At 37.8% G+C, this 19,081-nt stretch overlaps 1 protein-coding gene and 1 non-coding gene across 3 annotated transcripts in view; both read right to left on the bottom strand.

Moving 5' to 3' along the window:
- The window catches only part of LOC117228839 (neurotrimin), a 311,649-nt gene that overhangs the window by 245,917 nt on the left and 46,651 nt on the right, over positions 1–19,081 (bottom strand). The gene's annotated exons all lie outside the window — the stretch shown is intronic.
- LOC143263822 (5S ribosomal RNA) lies at positions 14,729–14,849 on the bottom strand. Its single transcript, XR_013037148.1, has one exon. It is a non-coding gene; the product is annotated as a 5S ribosomal RNA (ribosomal RNA).

Raw genomic sequence — 19,081 nt, 5'->3', positions numbered from 1 at the left:
CAGCATCTTTTCCTCTTAATGAGATAATAAAATATCATAATAACAAGATAATAAAATATCAAAATAAAGGATCATAAATTACTAATCAGCATCTTTTCCTCTTAATGAGATAATAAAATATCATAATAACAAGATAATAAAATATCAATAAAGGATCATAAATTACTAATTAGCATCTTTTCCTCTTAATGAAATAATAAAATATCATAATAACAAGATAATAAAATATCAATAAAGGATCATAAATTACTAATCAGCATCTTTTCCTCTTAATGAGATAATAAAATATCATAATAACAAGATAATAAAATATCAAAATAAAGGATCATAAATTACTAAAATGTGATTACAATCGAATGATGTAAGAAAGATAAAGATACCCGCTGCGACGGTTGCAATTTAAACCGTACAGACCAGTCGAACAATTAAAAAATAGCAGAGACGGCAATTACCCGCGATATTCCAATTTCGATGGAATTTTCAGCATGCATACAGAATCGCCGGGGGGAAAGTATGTCTCGACCCTTCGAAATGGAACAACTTTTTCAATATCGTACAAAATGTGAACGAAATTTTTCAGTCGTTAGACCGATCGATTCGCTGGAGAACGAATGAAAAAAGAAATACATATTTCTGAAAAATGTCGACCGGTTTGCTACGATAAAAAAATTAACAAGAGTACATAATTGTTTCCGCACGATTTTCGTCCGAGCCTACGACAGACCTAGAAAACGCTTCGTTCCAGTTTCTGTTCGAGGCGCGGATAAAAAGAGTCGGCGAACACCATTTTCTTCCCGTTCTCTTCGTCATCGCGATCAATTGCAACCGGTCTCTCTAATACCTCGGGGAAAAAAAAATGTCGATCATTCGGCCGAGTTTTAAAGAAGTTGTTCCCGGGCCGTTCGAATAGTTTCACGGCTGACTGTATATAGCGGCCCGTTCGAAACAAAAGTTGCCCGTAAGTTACCGACATACTTATCGCCTAGCCGCGTGAAATATGAAGCTGCGCGAAGACGCGGGAACGGTCGAAAAAAAGAATGAAAAAAGAAAAAAGAAAAAGAGCGAGTTGCCGAAGTCGGAAGCCCGGAACCGAAGCGGGGAACGCGAACGAGCCGTATACGTCGTCGAGGAAATTTGCGCGCGGATCTACTTAAACTTTAAATTGAACGCGCGCTCGATTACCCTTTGAATGAATAACGATCGGGATTGATTTCATCTCTGATACCCGGCCCGGCGTAACTTTTAAATAATAGGCCACGCAGGCCGGAGGCTGCTCGCCCCCGGCCCGGGTCGATTACACGCTCGTTGCGCCCCGCCGGTGCCGCCCTCTTCGTCCGGCCCTGGACCTCACGGTTTTCCATTTTTCGACGTCGGATAATTTCCAGCTTCTCGGCGCGCTCGTAATATTTCCCGGCGTTAATTCAAACAATAACCCCCGCCGCGGAGGGAAGATGGAGCATCGGCGTAAATTCCGGGCCGGCGCGGCGCGGAGCGTAACGGAGAGTAGCGAAGCGGCGCGGCGTGCTCCGAGCGCGCGTGCAAAGCGAAAAACTGTAGCCTATTATTCCCGGGACGGTATTATGCGACGCGTGAAAAACGCCCGGCGCAGATCCGCGTCGATCACGCGCACGTGTAATGCCGCACGCGGTGTCGAAATTAAAACGGACCTGAGAGTGTCTATGGTGACGGTGGTGGTGCCGGTTACCGTCCGGTAGCCAATTACTGTGCCTCTAGTTTATTTTCAAGCATAGTTAACTTTGTATTTATCGAATGAGACATGGTAAATATTTTTATTAAAAGATAAACAACATGACAGAACTAAAAGATTGTATAGCTAATTTTATATTTATCGAATAAGAGATATTAGATTTTTTTATTAAAAAATAAACAATATGACAGAACTAAAAAGTTATATAATTAACTTTATGTTTATCGAATAAGAGATATTACATTTTTTTTATTAAAAAATAAACAACATGACAGAACTAAAAGATTGTATAGCTAATTTTATATTTATCGAATAAGAGATATTAGATTTTTTTATTAAAAAATAAACAATATGACAGAACTAAAAAGTTATATAATTAACTTTATGTTTATCGAATAAGAGATATTACATTTTTTTTATTAAAAAATAAACAACATGACAGAACTAAAAGATTGTATAGCTAATTTTATATTTATCGAATAAGAGATATTAGATTTTTTTATTAAAAAATAAACAATATGACAGAACTAAAAAGTTATATAATTAACTTTATGTTTATCGAATAAGAGATATTACATTTTTTTTATTAAAAAATAAACAACATGACAGAACTAAAAGATTGTATAGCTAATTTTATATTTATCGAATAAGAGATATTAGATTTTTTTATTAAAAAATAAACAATATGACAGAACTAAAAAGTTATATAATTAACTTTATGTTTATCGAATAAGAGATATTACATTTTTTTTATTAAAAAATAAACAATATAAAAGAACTAAAAAATTATATAATTAACTTTATGTTCATCGAAGAAGAGATACTACATTGTTCATTAAAAAGTAAACAATATGACAGAACTAAAAAATTATATAATTAACTTTATGTTGATCAAGTAAGAGATACTACATTTTTTTATTAAAAAATAAACAATATGAAAGAACTAAAAAATTATATAATTAACTTTATGTTCATCGAATAAGAGATACTACATTTTTTCATTAAAAGATAAACAACATGACAGAACTAAAAAATTATATAATTAACTTTATATATATCGATTAACTTTATATTTAGATACTACATTTTTCCATTAAAAGATAAACAACATGACAGAACTAAAAAATTATATAATTAACTTTATATATATCGATTAACTTTATATTTAGATACTACATTTTTCCATTAAAAAATAAACAACATGAAAGAACTAAAAAAATTATTAAATTAACTTTATATTTATCCAATAACTTTATATTTAGATACTACATTTCTCCATTAAAAAATAAACGACACGAAAGAATTAAAAAAATTTTATAATCGTCTTTATATTTATCGAATAAGAGATATATTAAACGTTTTTTTTTGTTCTAATATTTTTGCCGCAACAAGGGTCCTCAATTTTGCCCCCGGCCATGTAAAAGATGTCTTCGAAGAAAATGAACAATGAGCCGCGAAAATAGAGGCTTCAAGCTGTGAAATGAGTTCATGTTTATCTCGTTGTGCTATTTCTCAAAATGAAAGTTTTTACAGTTTGGAAATTGGCAATATATTTTTCGGCGAGCGTCGATGTTTCAAAGATCAGAGAAACTGAACCTCCGAATAATTTGTCGAGCGAAACTCGGAAAACCGGGCATGATTAAACAAGCGTATTCGGGACGCATCGCATGATTAAAAAATGTTACGCCGAACGAACCGCTTTATATTACTGAAAAGAGTGCAGTGCGCGAAAGAAATGTCAAGAAATAAACATAGTACCGAAAGGAACAAGCATGCGCCGCATGGATAAAAATTGAAATAGCTTGACCTACCGTGCCTCTAGACAGCTAAATTATGGCACATTCTGCAGGTAATGGATCACTCAATATAATGCTACGAGGAAAAATACCCCAGCGGTTACCGGGAGCACCTTGTAAGTCTACGGGAACTTGCAATAAATCGACGCAGTTCATAAATTTTGCTTATGGAATTGATACGTTTGAAAATATATTAATATCGCAAAAAAGAGGAAGATGGAATAACATTTATCGCATCTTCGGATAGACAGGGAACATAAAAATATATCACCGACACGTTTTTCATACACAGAATTCTTTACGGCGCGATCCGTAGTTGTCGCAAGGAACAGGTGTTAAATTTTATTTCTTACTTTAACGGCTTCGGTAAATTGGAAATGATACGGGAACGTTGTTTAACCATTGTTCCTTGATGACTGGCCGTAAAATTTCGAAGATTTTACGACGGTCATCGAAATAACTTTTGCCGAGGCGGGGGGGAGGGGGGTGATTCGTAACGCCGTGCGTCAAACGACACCGACAAATGTCGCGAATAAAAGTCGGAACGATCACTGGACGGGCCGCGTGTTGATTTTGATGGGACTTATGCGAGAGATAGCGCCGCGTACGAAAATATTGGACGCGTATTTTTTTATCGGCCATTGTTCGCATTGATAAAAGTCCACAAAGTCGAGGTTTCAAAGCACATATTTGAGACAGCTCGGACGGGGGACGGCGAACAAAAACTTTTTCCTTCGGAATTTCCATAGAAAATCTAGTCGTAGAAAACACACGAGAAAAATACGCGGCGCGAAAGCAAAATACGGTACACTCGCGTCGGAAAGTACGCGAACACCATCTCGAACGGAATGACTTTTTTCAAATCGGTGAAAAAATTACACATTTTTACGGGATGCTGGACCGACCAGATCTTTTTATAGAATGTGCAGAAATTTTGTCGGATTGCGACCGAATGAGATAATAAAAATATTCAAAAACGATACCAAAAAGAAAATTGCAGTCGATAGAACAGCATTTAACAAAATTTTTTTAACGTTCCAACTAATCACAATCTAAAATAATTTGCGTACATTCTTAAATAATTTGCGTTCTCCAGAGAGAATGGTCGGTCCGAGACGCCTCGAACGAATTCGAGCGATTTGGAGCAATTTTGGAATAGTTATGCCGTTCGAAAAGGCGTTAACGTGCATTCCGACGCGACGATTCAATTACAGACGGACGCGTAATAATAAATACGCGGGCAACGAAAATTTGTTACGCGTCGGTTCGACTGTTCCAGCGTAACAGAATACATCGTCGAACAATTTCCTCGTTTCGAAATATTTCAAAGCACATCGAGAACACAGCTGAACTATTTTCAAGCAAACTCGATGTATAACTTTTTACGAGACATAGAATATTTTACTTTCGAAGTTTTATGACCCCGTTCCAAATAAAATATACCATTTGCTATACGATATCACGTTTTATCCGCATCTATATTCGTGTCGCCGAAAATTACCAAGTCCAACGCAATCTCGCGCCTCTATCTTGCGTTGGAAACTGAAAAATAAAGTTCATTCAAGAACAACGCCGAGGTTGTTCAAAGTTCTCGTCAAGAAATACTATTATCTCTGCGCGCGCGTTACATTCGAATCGGATGTTTCAAGTCCGAATTTCTTATTTTCTTTTTTAAATTTCTTATTTTTAACACTAGATCTATATACGGAACCCGTCGAAATGTCAGGTCGCTAATTATTTAATTTACGATTATGCATATCGTAAAGACACGTTTACGAGTTATTTATTCAATTTATGTTACTTTACTAGCCCCTAGCGCTTCACGCGTTTCTCGAGTACTACCTACCGACAACTCCGGCACATTTTTTAGCAAAGCGACCGAGATAAAGGAAGTCTTATTTTGAGCGAAAAAGATTACACGTCCTTGCGAATGCATTTAGAGCGTTCATCAGCTGAATCGTTTTATTACAGTTTTGCAGCTTTGAAATGTTTGCGACCTAATTAGTCGAATCCAAATGTGTATAACATTGCAATTGTCTGAAAATAGTGTAATTTCTCCGGAATTCGCGCTCAGATTGCACACGAAAATGGACAATTTGGGAAGAGAAAATACGATTACTACCGATTCTCGACACAACTATAAGAACGAGCCGCAAAGCTCGAATAATTGTATCTTCTCTTATTAAATAACGACAAAAAAACAATATACAGTAAATTCTCGCTAATTGGCGCTCAGATTGTGCACAAAAATGGGAAACATTTGGGAAGACGAGATATTATTATTATAGATATATTATCGAATAATGATATCTATAATAATAATATCTCCTCTTCCCAAATGTTTCCCATTTTTGTGCACAATCTGAGCGCCAATTAGCGAGAATTTACTGTATATTGTTTTTGTTGTTATTTTTTTAACCCTTAACGCTCCGCGCGATTCTCGAGTACTGCCTACCAGCAACTCCGGCACAGTTTTGGAGCAAAGTCTTATTTTGAACGGAAAAGATTACACGTCCTTGCGAATGCATTTGATTTTATTTATTTTATAAATATACATTTTCCTATTGTAAATGAAAGATAAATGTTAAATTTTGTAATTCGCCATGGTGCGATATCTTTGGTAACGATCTCCCATGTGCATTCTGGGTTTACTTGGACAAGTGTCACAGTATTCGCTTTGCCAAATAGAGTTACTAGATATTTCTTTCAAGTTTAGAACATTTTCTGCGTAATTGTCGGTTTCCTTTATAATTTCATTTACCGATTCGTCCGTGAAAAATAATTTAAAATATCGTATCGGCTGTTCAATGTTTGTAGGAACTTGTGGTCCAATGACCCGTGGCAATACGCTAAAAGGTATTCTATCTGGAATATGTAATTCTTCCGTAACATCGCGCCATTCGTCTAAGTCTTGCAACAAATCTTCGCTTTCGCTTTCAATAATTCTCATTCTTCGTCCCTTTGGTAGCATAATTTCGCTACTACTACTCGAAGTGTCAGAATCATAACCAACATCGTCTTCCACGATGTCTTTTAACTCTTCAAAATCAAATACGTCTTCGGTATCGCTCGGCTCTAAATTCTCATCGTAATATTTATTTTTCTCCATGCTGCTAACCATAGAAAAGGTCAAAAAATGGTTTAATCGTAATGGTACGGACTTAGCACGTTTGAACTACAGATAACAATTGCTAAAGCACGTAGCACAAGGCGCTAGTAACTAAAATAACTAACGTTATTTATGTCACTTACGGCAAATGTCACAGTAACGCTTGTTAAAAATCAGAATAGAATGTCTTATTGTTATTTTTATAAACTAATATGAAACAGCTGTTCTTCGTGCTCCGTGAATCTAATGTTAAACACGGTATCGGTGGGTGTCGATCGACGTAGAGTCGATCATCGTTCCACGATTAAAGCGGTAATTAATTGTAACGGAGAAAACTGCGTTTATGCGAACTCGTCGGTAAATATAAATTGATAGGAGAACTCCTTCGATAGCAGTCGGCTGCCTGCACTCGCTTCTTGCGACTTTGCGTTCGAATAACTGGAGTTCACGTTCGGGTAAGTGGATTCAATCATATGTCTTGCTTAGTCCTCGGATTATAGCAATAGCTGAAAGCCCATCATATAATTGACTTTCGTATAATTGGAGTGAGGTTTGGTGCTGGTTCAGATAATGGCAGCTCAGCCAGCGTTCACAAATCCGGGCACTGACGTAAATTTCATTCGCATAAATGGAGTTCAGATAAACGGAGTTTACTGTATTGTGCGTGGCCAGTTGCCGGGCTTTTTGTTTGCTTTCGCGTAAAACTCATTATATATTTATCGAACGAAACGTATCAAAACTTTTTGTTCAAATTCATTCAGTTAATTGTTTCGTGAAATTGAACGCATAAAGGACGGGAATTCTTAAAATACAAAGCTTGAGAGAATGAAGAAATTCTTAAAATAGAAATTTATCTCGATGAAAATTGATTCGAATAAAATTTTTCGAATTATTCGAACAAAGAATTATTCGAATAAAATATTCGACTAAAAGGAACTCATTCGGATTATCAATAATGCTGTCTTCCATTACAGTAGAACCTCGATTAACCGAACTGGATTTTCTTTGATCTTACTTCTTTAAATTTTTGATTATTCGAAGTAAAAACGATGAAACGATCGAAGGACTACCGAATTAATAATTTATCTAAAATAAAAAGAAATGACCGAACTCATTCGGATTATCAATAATGCTGTCTTCCATTACAGTAGAACCTCGATTAACCGAACTGGATTTTCTTCGATCTTACTTCTTTAAATTTTTGATTATTCGAAATAATAACGATGAAACGATCGAAGGACTACCGAATTAATAATTTATCTAAAATAAAAAGAAATGACCGAACTCATTCGGATTATCAACAATGCTGTCTTCCATTACAATATAACCTCGATTAACCGAACTGGATTCTCCTCGATCTTACTTCTTTAAATTTTTGATTATTCGAAGTAAAAACGATGAAACGATCGAAGGACTACCGAATTAATAATTTATCTAAAATAAAAAGAAATGACCGAACTCATTCGGATTATCAATAATGCTGTCTTCCATTACAGTAGAACCTCGATTAACCGAACTGGATTTTCTTCGATCTTACTTCTTTAAATTTTTGATTATTCGAAATAATAACGATGAAACGATCGAAGGACTACCGAATTAATAATTTATCTAAAATAAAAAGAAATGACCGAACTCATTCGGATTATCAATAATGCTGTCTTCCATTACAGTAGAACCTCGATTAACCGAACTGGATTCTCCTCGATCTTACTTCTTTAAATTTTTGATTATTCGAAGTAAAAACGATGAAACGATCGAAGGACTACCGAATTAATAATTTATCTAAAATAAAAAGAAATGACCGAACTCATTCGGATTATCAATAATGCTGTCTTCCATTACAGTAGAACCTCGATTAACCGAACTGGATTTTCTTCGATCTTACTTCTTTAAATTTTTGATTATTCGAAATAATAACGATGAAACGATCGAAGGACTACCGAATTAATAATTTATCTAAAATAAAAAGAAATGACCGAACTCATTCGGATTATTAATAATGCTGTCTTCCATTACAGTAGAACCTCGATTAACCGAACTGGATTCTCCTCGATCTTACTTCTTTAAATTTTTGATTATTCGAAGTAAAAACGATGAAACGATCGAAGGACTACCGAATGAATAATTTATCTAAAATAAAAAGAAATGACCGAACTCATTCGGATTATCAACAATGCTGTCTTCCATTACAATATAACCTCGATTAACCGAACTGGATTCTCCTCGATCTTACTTCTTTAAATTTTTGATTATTCGAAGTAAAAACGATGAAACGATCGAAGGACTGCCGAATGAATAATTTATCTAAAATAAAAAGAAATTAACTATCAATTTTCAATTCGGTTAATCGAAGTTCTAACGCGTGCCGAAGGAAACCGAATATTCGTTGAAAATCGGGCAGCTCGTATACAGCGATTTCCCGAAAACATTTTTGACTAACGCCGACAGGTCCGTCGGTGTTCGGCCGGGCCGACGAAAATGGGACACCCCGTGTGCATATTTACGTACAGGTAACATCGTCGGTGAACGGGGAAACGCGTGTGTGCAGCGGGGCGCGCAAGAAATGTGCTGTTACCAGGGACAACAACAACGATAGACCGGTCGGATAACTGCAATTAATGGTCCTGTAACGAGTCCTGATATTTTCGCAAACATCAATTCCCGTCGGGTGGACACCGATTGTTGTCCGTTAAATAATTATTAACGTTATCCGTGACAAACTTTTTGTGCTCGCCGGGCACCGGCGGAACGTGAATTCGCGTTTGCGCGCTGCGACCTCCAGAGTGGGGTTGCCGATCGTTGAATATGCATTATACGATGCACCGTAGTCATAGAGTCTGACCGAAACGGTCATACTTCACGCCTTCGACGGGTGTCATTGATTGCCCGCTGATGGTTTAATGCCGTTCGTTGTGGCACTGCTGGTTAAATATGTAGCTGCGAACACCCACGCCTCGGTCGCCCTTTCTCCTACTTGTCCTCGTCGAGGACGCGCTGACAAGGGACCCTTAAGAACGTGAACACCGCCGCTGAAATCGGCGTGAAACGCCGAGGCACAGTAAATTCTCTCTAGAATAGCTTGAGCTCGGAATTGAAAACGGTAATCGGCGGACACTCGGACGCGATTCTTCGAGCCGCGCGGCTCGTTTTTGTAGTTGCCGACTGCTCGTGAGAAAGAGAGGGGGAAAGAGAGGGAGAGAGAGAGAGAGAGAGAGAGAGAGAGGAATAGTTGCAGACATCTCGTGAGAAAGAGAGGGAAGAGAGAGAGGAAGAGAGAGAGAGAGAGGGAGAGAGAGGAATAGTTGCTGACATCTCGTGAAAAAGAGAGGGGGAAAGAGAGGGAGAGAGAGAGAGAGAGGAATAGTTGCAGACATCTCGTGAGAAAGAGAGGGAAAGAGAGAGAGAGAGAGAGAGAGGAATAGTTGCAGACATCTCGTGAGAAAGAGAGGGAAAGAGAGAGAGGAAGAGAGAGAGAGAGAGAAGAATAGTTGCAGACATCTCGTGAGAAAGAGAGGGAAAGAGAGAGAGAAAGAGAGAGAAAGAGAGGGGGAGAGAGGAATAGTTGCTGACATCTCGTGAGAAAGAGAGGGAAGAGAAAGAGGAAGAGAGAGAGAGAGAGAGAGAAGAATAGTTGCAGACATCTCGTGAGAAAGCGAGGGAAGAGAGAGAGGAAGAGAGAGAGAGAGAGAGAGAGGAAGAGAGAGAGAGAGAGAGAAGAATAGTTGCAGACATCTCGTGAGAAAGAGAGGGAAGAGAGAGAGGAAGAGAGAGAAAGAGAGGGAGAGAGAGGAATAGTTACTGACATCTCGTGAGAAAGAGAGGGAAGAGAGAGAGGAAGAGAGAGAGAGAGAGGAAGAGAGAGAGAGAGAGAGAAGAATAGTTGCAGACATCTCGTGAGAAAGAGAGGGAAGAGAGAGAGGAAGAGAGAGAAAGAGAGGGAGAGAGAGGAATAGTTACTGACATCTCGTGAGAAAGAGAGGGAAGAGAGAGAGGAAGAGAGAGAAAGAGAGGGGGAGAGAGGAATAGTTGCTGACATCTCGTGAGAAAGAGAGGGAAAGAGAGAGAAAGAGAGGAAGAGAGAGAGAGAACGAAACTCGGGCAATCGGCAAAAAAAGCAGCGGCCACCATGCCGGTGTACATTAATCAAATTCACAATGATGCTAGAATAAAAACGATGCCTTAACTGTTTTATTCTTTTATATATGAAACTGCAGTAACTGTTTTATTTTTATATACGAAATTTTTGTTAATATATTGGTCAGATTCTTCCAATTGAAATGAGACCAAACACGACATGCTTTAGGCTATATATTTATTCATTATACTTAGCAAGTAACTTATTTTATTTCATTACAGAATTTATAATTATAACAAAAAAGCATTAGATAAATATTAAAGGCAATGTCAAAGAAAGTATGTATGTCGTTCAAAAGAAAATATCAATGGAGTTATGCTATTCGGGCCTACATTCGAAGGAAATTCGAAGGTCACGTGTCATGATTCGAAGGCAATTTAGAGGCCACATGCCACGATTCGAAGGAAATTACGTTGACGGACTCTGTCGAACCTTAGCACCGACGTAGCAATAAATCGCATAGGCATAGAACTAGGGTCAGGGAAATTCACAGCGACCCGAAATTTGGCATTCTAGAGAGAATTTGCTGCGCATGCGTGGCATTGAGAAACAGAGGTCAGAAACGTAAACCGTATCAGATTCTGATCTCAATGACCGCTGTGACCCACGTACGGTAGTACATAGTGGTCATAAAAGGCCAATAGTGATCGAAAATGGTCAATAAGTAGTGGTCATAAGAAGATAAATTTTCATTTCAGTTGCACGCGTATCGTACAATTTTCGACAATCAATTTAGTCTGTTTCGTTTCGAAATCAGTTTTCACTTTCGTGTTTCGCGTGTTTCGCTTTTTCAGTCTCAAACGTACAACATAAATTTTCACACCAACGTGTTATACACTCAAAACTTGTTTCTGCGCGATGTTTTTTCTGCGACCTTTTTTGCGCGAACTGTTTCACGCAGTGTATGAAAAACTTTTCACTCGAAAGTGAAACAAACGGAAATAAAACATCAGCGGGCTAAAGACAGAAATCAGTCATAATATACGGTTTGTATTATAAAACATACGAATAAATATGTTCATTCTGAAAATGCTCTACACATGCGGAAAAAGAGGCACGCGCACGTGCAAATAAAATATTTGGAAATATAAATCAAATTTTTGTATCTCGTTTGGAGAAGCAATTTTCACCTGCATCGTGAGTGCAAAGTTCTCGATATACCGTAATGTCTCCCTAACTGGCGCTTAGATTGTCCACAAAAATGTACAATTTGGGAAGAGGAGTCACGATTATTCGAGCCTTGCGCCTCGTTTTTATAGTTGTTGAGAATCGGTGATTGTAAAAACGAGGCGCGAGACTCAAATTAATCGTATCTCCTCTTTCCAATTGACCCACAGATTTCTATGGACAATTAGAGATACATTACCGTATATTTAACGTAAATGAAATACCTTAATTTTGTGAAACTTTTTGGCGTGACAATGAAAGCGTTCGTCGCGTCGAACCTAATCAAAATTGGGTTTGGGCGTCGGGCTGGAAACCCAGTTGGAGAACTCTTCGCGTGTGTTGCCGCCCAATTGGCTCCAGCTTTCGGAGCTACGCAGCTAATAAGGCACAAGTCGATACCGTATTCACAATTTTCATAAGCGGAGTACAAGTTCCGAAGGTTTCCGCGTCAGCGTGTTCCGCCAACAAAGTTATAAGCAAAGGTATCCGCGAACATTCGCGTCTTCTGTGCTCTGTAATTAGTTAAGTGTCAGGTCGTCGCTTCGGTCACGTATAGGCGATGCTAATCTTTGACAAGGTTTCGAAACTTTGATTGCGACGCATTCGACTGAATTGGACTTTACTATTAGGACGCGACGAAGTTAAGGCAGCATCCGCCGCGATCAATTTCAACTTTGCCGGTATCGATTTCGTTCATTAAATTTCACTTTGTTGGAATTTCGGGGCTTGATGTTTGAACAGTTGACGTCTTCAATATTTTCTGGCACGGCTCGGAGATGCCCTGTTCTTCGAACATATTGTTTCCCGCCAACAGATAATTAACCCTCGCGCTCCGGTAATGGGGTCTTTAGAGACCCTCCTGTACTATCGGCGAAGCTGCGCGCATTAGTAACTTGATACAGTAATGTTCGGAGGACGGAATTGGAATTGGCAGATCCGAGAATACTAAGTCAGCATGCCGGGATACATTAATATCATAATAATCCTTTGTTATTATAATTATTATAATAATTATTATATATAGTAATAATCCTTTTATTCCCTCCTCCGAGTTGCCTTCGAATCGTGGCATGTGTCCTCCGAATTGTCTTCGAATCGTGACATGTGGCCTCCGAATTGCCTTCGAATCGTGACATGTGGCCTCCAAATTTGTTTTCGAATCGTGGCACGTGGCCTCCGAATTGCCTTCGAATCGTGGCATGTGTCCTCCGAATTGTCTTCGAATCGTGACATGTGGCCTCCGAATTGCCTTCGAATCGTGGCATGTGTCCTCCGAATTGCCTCCGAATAGTGGCACGTGGCCTCCGAATTGCCTTCGAATCGTGGCACGTGTCCTCCGAATTGCCTTCGAATCGTGGCACGTGTCCTCCGAATTGCCTTCGAATCATGAAAAAAAATTAGAAATAAACAACTCAAGTCATCGTTTTCATTTTATTGCTCCATATTGTATATTTCACGTTCTATTTCAGTGAAATGTCGGCGTGGGTCGCGAAAGATCCAGTTACCGTGCAGCGAGTGATCATATCCCGAGGTTAAATGCCAAACACACGTGCACATTGAGAATATTTCATTCTCAAACTGTAGACACAATCTGTGCAAAATTAGAGCGAGTTTTGCGCCTTCGATAGTTCGAAACAAGGTGCAATTACATTATGAAAGTCAGTGCTGTTAGCTCATTCATCGCAAATTGAATATGGAGACATGCCCACTTGACCTCTTAATTCGTTGCATACAGATAAGAATGACTATGCAGTTGCAACGTACAATCACTGGTTATTGCACTGCCGTTCCTTTTACGACTACGTTGATTAGCACTTCTTCGTCCTAATCATTTCCTTAATAGAGCGGGACCATTTTTCTTTATTGCATATCTTCGTTCGCATTCATTTTCTAGATTCTGATAACAGAAGAATAATTAACCCCTTGAACCGTAACGAGTTAGACTCGAGAAAAAGATTTCATGCATGATCTACTAAATATATGAATATTATTAATTTCTTCTAAATCGAAACAAAATATGATGCTTCCGTTATCGATAAAAGTTTAATAGCTTTTCACACCTTTTAAGGATATATTAAAACGATAAAATTGTTTTGTTTAAGTAAAACTATCCGCCATTACCGTGATTTAATGTACATTCAACAGCAAGATTAAAGCATCGCTAATTATCGTCCGAAGAATTGTCAATATTTCAACAGCTGTAACTCCGTTAAAAGTTATCATAAAATGATGATCTTTCCTTTCAATTGAAGCTTGAAATCTCTACTTTACAACACCATATTCTAATTTTTAGTATCATGCATCGCTATGACTGTAGCATCCAAGATCTAAGGGTAAGTCCATAAGGCGTCGAACTATACACTTTTTCGGTACCACGAACACGCTCTCAAATTTAAGATACTACAGTCACGGAGATGCATGATATTAAATATTAGAATACGGTATCGTAAAGTACAGATTTCAAGCTTCAGTTATCAAATAAATTCACAATTTTATGATAGCTTTCGACGGAGTTACAGCTGTTCGAAGGTCGGCCAAAAATTCGGCGAAAAATTAGCGACGCTTTAATTTTGCTGTTGAGTGTAATTCGAACGTGCAACTCGAGTATGGCTCGCTGTTAACACTATGCCGTCCGGTGTGGCACCACGCTGTATACCATCTTCACCCGCAATTGTTCGTAAAACTAATGAGTAAATAATATACATTGCCATTTATTACATCATACGCTTTTGCTGCGTCACACAGAAATTTTGTACGGAGAATAGTTGTCTGATTTTATTAATTTAGATAACGGAAATAAATAAAAAGAAAAGAGTCAACAGCACGTGGTGTTCCCAAGCGGTCACCCATCTAAGTACTAACCACGCTCAACGCTGTTTAACTTCGATGATCGGACGAGAATCGGTTCTTTTGCAGCGTGATATGGCCGTTGACGAAAGAAACGAGGTTTTTTCAAGTAGTCACATTACGGATTTGGAAGCAACGCGATTGAACGTATTATTTAATCAGATGAATTTTATAAAATATATAAAATAGAAATTTTGTAAAACATATAATTTAACACTGTGCCGTCCGGTGGCACCACGCTGGTGCCATGCAAAAACTATCTGTTGTATGCCGGTGGTACCACTTTGGTGCCATTTGAAAAAACTGAAATAACATTTGAACTATATTTCTTGGGTGTTGAAAGGCAGCAAACTAACTACAGCATTGTGCTTATTTAACTAAGAATTAAGTACGAAAATTCTTGGATAACATATCTTAATTTTAGGAATTTATATTACCGCAATCTTCGAAATTTTTTTTCAAATCTAAAATTTCCAAGCTATTACGCCGGCGTCAAACAAAAGAATCATAACTAAGATCCGCGGACGGCATAATGTTAACAAAGTTTACATTTAAAAAATTTTGTTAATATATTGGTCAGATTCCTCCAATTGAAATGAGACTAAACACGACATGCTTTAGGCTATATATTTATTCATTATACACAGCAAGTAACTTATTTTATTTCATTACAGAATTTATAATTATAACAAAAAAGCATTAGATCAATATTCAAGGCAATGTCGAAGAAGGTATGTATGTCGTTCAAGAGAAAATATCAGTGGAGTTATGCTATTCGGGCCTACATTCGAAGGCAATTCGAAGGTCACATGCCACGATTCGAAGGCAATTTAGAGGTCACATGCCACGATTCGAAGGCAATTTAGAGGCCACATGCCACGATTCGAAGGCAATTACGTTGACGGACTCTGTCGAACCTTAGCACCGACGTAGCAATAAATCACATAGTCGTAGGACTTAGGCGCAGGGAAATTCACAGCGACCCGAAATTTGGCATTCTAGGGAGAATTTGCTGCGCATGCGTGGCATTGAGAAACAGAGATCAGAAACGTAACCAATTTCAAATACTGATCTAAATTTCCAAACCATTATGCCGGCGTCAAACAAAAGAATCATAACTAAGATCCGCGGACGGCATAATGTTAACAAAGTTTACATTTAAAAAATTTTGTTAATATATTGGTCAGATTCCTCCAATTGAAATGAGACTAAACACGACATGCTTTAGGCTATATATTTATTCATTATACACAGCAAGTAACTTATTTTATTTCATTACAGAATTTATAATTATAACAAAAAAGCATTAGATCAATATTCAAGGCAATGTCGAAGAAGGTATGTACGTCGTTCAAGAGAAAATATCAGTGGAGTTATGCTATTCGGGCCTACATTCGAAGGCAATTCGAAGGTCACATGCCATGATTCGAAGGCAATTTAGAGGTCACATGCCACGATTCGAAGGCAATTACGTTGACGGACTCTGTCGAACCTTAGCACCGACGTAGCAATAAATCACATAGGCGTAGGACTTAGGCGCAGGGAAATTCACAGCGACCCGAAATTTGGCATTCTAGGGAGAATTTGCTGCGCATGCGTGGCATTGAGAAACAGAGATCAGAAACGTAACCAATTTCAAATACTGATCTAAATTTCCAAGCCATTATGCCGGCGTCAAACAAAAGAATCATAACTAAGATCCGCGGACGGCATAATGTTAACAAAGTTTACATTTAAAAAATTTTGTTAATATATTGGTCAGATTCCGCCAATTGAAATGAGACCAAACACGACGTGCTTTAGGCTACATTTATTCATTATACGTAGCAAGTAACTTATTTTATTTCATTACAGAATTTATAATTGTAACAAAAAAGCATTAGATCAATATTCAAGGCAATGTCGAAGAAGGTATGTATGTCGTTCAAGAGAAAATATCAGTGGAGTTATGCTATTCGGGCCTACATTCGAAGGCAATTCGAAGGTCACATGCCATGATTCGAAGGCAATTTAGAGGTCACATGCCACGATTCGAAGGCAATTTAGAGGCCACATGCCACGATTCGAAGGCAATTACGTTGACGGACTCTGTCGAACCTTAGCACCGACGTATCAATAAATCACATAGGCGTAGGACTTAGGCGCAGGGAAATTCACAGCGACCCGAAATTTGGCATTCTAGGGAGAATTTGCTGCGCATGCGTGGCATTGAGAAACAGAGATCAGAAACGTAACCAATTTCAAATACTGATCTAAATTTCCAAACCATTATGCCGGCGTCAAACAAAAGAATCATAACTAAGATCCGCGGACGGCATAGTGTTAAAATACAAATATTTAGTATTCGACCGACCCTCGCACCTTCAATAAATAGGCAAACAACCGCGAAAAGACGCTAATAAATGATCTACGATACGTTCATCTCGATTTCGTCTGGTTGTTACAGAGCGACGTATAATCCGAGGTTAAACCATGCGCGACTTCGATTAGATAACGTCAGACCGTTGAAACATGCATTACGATCGCTACAGAAGCACTCGAGTTTCTTTGATGTGTGCCATAGTCGGAGCAAAACGGTCATACATGACGCGTGTCGCCGATTGAGCGCTGATGGTTTAATGCCGTTCGTTGGACAGGCTCGTTAAACACCGCCCTGCAACGGTGTTCGCGCTGGTTCTCCCGGCTCGGCGTGTTTCTCCGCGCAAAGTGTAAATTAGTATTTAGAATGCGCCGATAATCGGCGGTGGCGCGGCACAAAGGAATATTAATGAGTCACGGACAACCGTGCACACGGCCGGAAACCGCCGCGACCGCGAGGCTCCTCTCGATGCGGCCTCCGTTGGTACGAAAACTCTCCGCTACGGAAAACGAGCGGAAAACGAGCGAGAGGCGAGCGGGGGACGAGGCGGTGGCGACGACTGGCCAGTCAGCCGTTTAAAATTCAAGTGGCAGGTTAAAGTGTTTCTTGTAATTGAAGCTGAATCGAGACCGACCCGTCGGGTTCAATGAAAACTTAACGGTCCCTTGAAAGTTTCAGCGACCGGGAAACCGCGCCGGCTCCGGCTGATACGCGCCGATGAATTATGCGTGCGCGACGCTCGCTCCGCCGAGTAAGACGCTTTGCTCGGGTTAAATGCGTGCATTTACCAACTGCGGAATGAATATATCGCTTCCGTGAACGCGACCTCGTGGCAAACGAGCAGGATCGTTTTGTCCCCGGTCTCTTGTGCCCGGGACCCGCGAGTAATTTAACAGGCGCATTGCGTTTCCAAATTGATTATTTTAATTGCTACAACGCGGATGCTCGGCTTCAACGTAAGTTCCTTCCCGCTTCTCCCCACTCCCCCCTTTGAAAACATTAAACGAACGGGACACCACCACCGTTGGTATGTCACAACCTAATTCGTCAAACGATTTTAGGACCTCGAGCACCGCTGCAAGAATTTCCATTGTACGCGCAACACTATTTTGGATACTGGGTTCGCTTTGACCCGGTGTCGGTGTACTGGCCCATGTCGCATAGCGAATCAATTTCTAAATTATCTGTCTGCTTTAAATAAAATGATGATAATAATAATAATAATACTAATATTAATAATATTGATAATAATATAATATTAATAATATAGTATTAATAATATAACATTAATAATATAATATTAATAATATAATATTAGTAATAATAATATTAATAATATAATATTAATAATATAATATCAATAATAATAATATTAATAATATAATATTAATAATATAATATTAGTAATAATAATATTAATAATATAATATTAGTAATAATAATATAAATAATAATAATATTAATAATATAATATTAATAATATAATATTAGTAATAATAATATAAATAATAATAATATTAATAATATAATATTAGTAATAATAATATTAATAATATAATATTAATAATATAATATTAGTAATAATAATATCAATAATAATAATATTAATAATATAATATTAATAATAATAATATTAATAATATAGTATTAATAATATAATATTTTAATAATAATAATATTAATAATATAATAATATATGATAATAATATAATCATTACATTATATTATCGATAATATTATTATCCAAATAAAAATTTTCTTATTAAATCTATTTTTTCAAATATTTGAGTGAAACAATTGATTGACCATAGTTATTATAGTGTGACCATACATCGATCATCATTTCTCCTAAATCGAAGCACAATTTACAGTAATGTCTCTCTCTGATTGACGCTCGGATTGTCCACAAAATTGGACAATTTCGGAAGAGGATATACGATTATTCGAGCCTCGCGACTCA

Source organism: Megalopta genalis, chromosome 1 (assembly GCF_051020955.1).
Source record: "Megalopta genalis isolate 19385.01 chromosome 1, iyMegGena1_principal, whole genome shotgun sequence".
NCBI classification, from domain to species: domain Eukaryota; kingdom Metazoa; phylum Arthropoda; class Insecta; order Hymenoptera; family Halictidae; genus Megalopta; species Megalopta genalis.
Note: the sequence above shows the minus strand (reverse complement) of the source record. Positions and strands in the feature narration are given on the sequence as shown.